General features: G+C 43.6%; 1 pseudogene; it reads left to right on the forward strand.

Annotated features, from left to right (window-relative positions):
• Nucleotides 1–1,120: 1,120 nt before the first annotated feature.
• Nucleotides 1,121–1,934, forward strand: LOC112406509 (60S ribosomal protein L6 pseudogene; annotated as a pseudogene).
• Nucleotides 1,935–2,200: the final 266 nt, after the last annotated feature.

A 2,200-nucleotide genomic window follows, 5' to 3' on the forward strand; every position in this document is an offset into this window, starting at 1 on the left:
AGCTCTTTCCAATTCTCCATTAATTTTGGAATAGGGAGAAGATGCACAGATCACTTTATTCCATGTTTTCCTTTACAAACTGGGCATTAAGAGTCGAGACGCTTTCCCCAAGATCACAGAAAAAAGTGGCAGAGCATGGCCCGAATCCAACTCCCTGACTCTCAGTCAGTCCAGATGGCTTCCTGCTACTTCAGCTCCCCTCGCTAAAGAGAAAGTCTTCCAACTCCTCTAGGAGGCAGGGGTCAGCACGGCTACACCACTTGCCCAGTCCAAGGGGTAGACCAGCTGTCCTCCCAAACCTCTCCAGCCAGGAACCCACTCTGGGGCTTAAAGTAGGAAAAAAAACAGAGATGATATGGCTTCACCTGTGCAATCACCCTTCTCACTCCCCCACCTAAATAAGAACCTCACAAACTTAACCACATTCAGGGTCACATAACCATGTTTTTTCTCTGTCTCACGCTCCCTGATACTGATCGCCATCCCATACTCACCTGACCTTTTGTGTGGTAAAGGGGGCAGGAGGGGAATGCAGGGGATATTGGAGGAAGGGAGGGGAGAAGAAGCAAGAGAGACGTAGGGCAATCAGCAGAAGGGAGCAGTTACCCACCCAAAATTCAAGAAGCGGAGTGAGAGTCGAGACCAGAACGGGAGCCCTCATGCCCTGGGCTGCAGGCCCACAGCCCTGGCTTTTCCTGTCTCTGCTTTACTAGAGGCTAATCCCCCTTTTTCCAGAAACCTCCTCCCCACAGGCCCAGACAGTCATGGAATCTTCCTTCTGTATCTGAGGACAATTCACTCATATTTAACTCATTAAATATGAGTTAATATTTAATTGATTCATATTAAACTCATTAATTCATTCATATTAAACTCATGTTTCCAATATACTTACAGCAGAGTTATCCTTATATTTTTTCTGCTTCAAAGTCTTTCTGTTGATCCTTTTATGTTCTGTTTTATATAGACAGATAGATTCCTGCTACATATAGAAAGTTAGATATAGATATATAAATAGAGATATAAAGAGAGATTGAGATAAATATTTTAAAGTTTTTCTGTGGCCCTAAATGTTCCAAGTGTCAAAACGTACTATTCTGGCTCTTTCCCATCTTGTAAGATGGTGGATGAAAAAATAGAGAAGCTGGATATAAGGAGAAGAAACCTGAAGCCAAGAAGTCTGATGCCAGGGCAAGGTTAAGAAGCGTAACCTCAAGGCCAAAAACACCTCAGAAGGGGAAACCCCACCACAACCAAAACCCCATCCTAGTCAGCGGAATTGGCAGCTTTTCCCCATCTGCTATGTGTTCCAGCAAGGCCATGGCGAAGAGGAAGTAATCAGCAGCTACATTTAGGGTTGAAAAGAAAGAGACATTTCTTGCTTGGGGGTGACAGAAATGGTGGGACCTGAGTGGATAAGCGTCACAGAGCGCCTGGATACTGTTCTACTGAAGATGTGCCTTGAAAGCTCTCGAGCCACCAAAGAAAACCTTTCCATCAGATGTAAGGAAGCTGCGAGCTAGCATCACTCCCAGCACCGTTGTGAGCAACCTCACTGGGTGCCGCAGAGGCATGGCGGTGGTTTTCCTGAAGCAGCTGGGCGGTAGCACGCTGCTTGTGACTGGACCTCTCATCCTCAATCGAGTTCCTCTGCTAGAACACACCAGAAATTTGTCATCTCCACCAAAATTGGTGAGTGGTGTGGAAATCCCAAAACATCTCCCTGAGGCTTATTTCAGAAAGAAGAAGCTCTGTAAAGCCCAGACACCAGGAAGGTAAGACCTTCGACGCAGAGAAAGGGAAATCCAAGCTTACAGAGCAGAGCAAGGTTGACCTGAGAGCCCTGGACTCACAAACTCTGCGAAGAAATCAAAGCTGTTCCTCAGATCTACCGCTACCTCTGTTCTGTTTTCTCTCACAAATTGGTGTTCTAAATTTTTTACAAAGAACCTAATTAAATAACTGATACATTTCCCAAAAAAATATAATTCTGGTTGGTGTAGGTATTACGTTTATCACAAGTATAAAACTGGTCAACGTAATTATAAATTGTGTAGATAATTATTAAATGTATACAATGTATCAGAAAGGAATCTCTTAATGAATTCAATGACCATGTTTTGTATCCCAATTAACTCATGTATCTATGACTTGATAGTACTAAATGCTAAATTATGACAGTTTTCAGAGTCGATTCTTT

This window comes from Neophocaena asiaeorientalis, unplaced genomic scaffold, assembly GCF_003031525.2.
Source record: "Neophocaena asiaeorientalis asiaeorientalis breed wild unplaced genomic scaffold, Neophocaena_asiaeorientalis_V1.1 scaffold105, whole genome shotgun sequence".
In the NCBI taxonomy this organism is placed as follows: domain Eukaryota; kingdom Metazoa; phylum Chordata; class Mammalia; order Artiodactyla; family Phocoenidae; genus Neophocaena; species Neophocaena asiaeorientalis.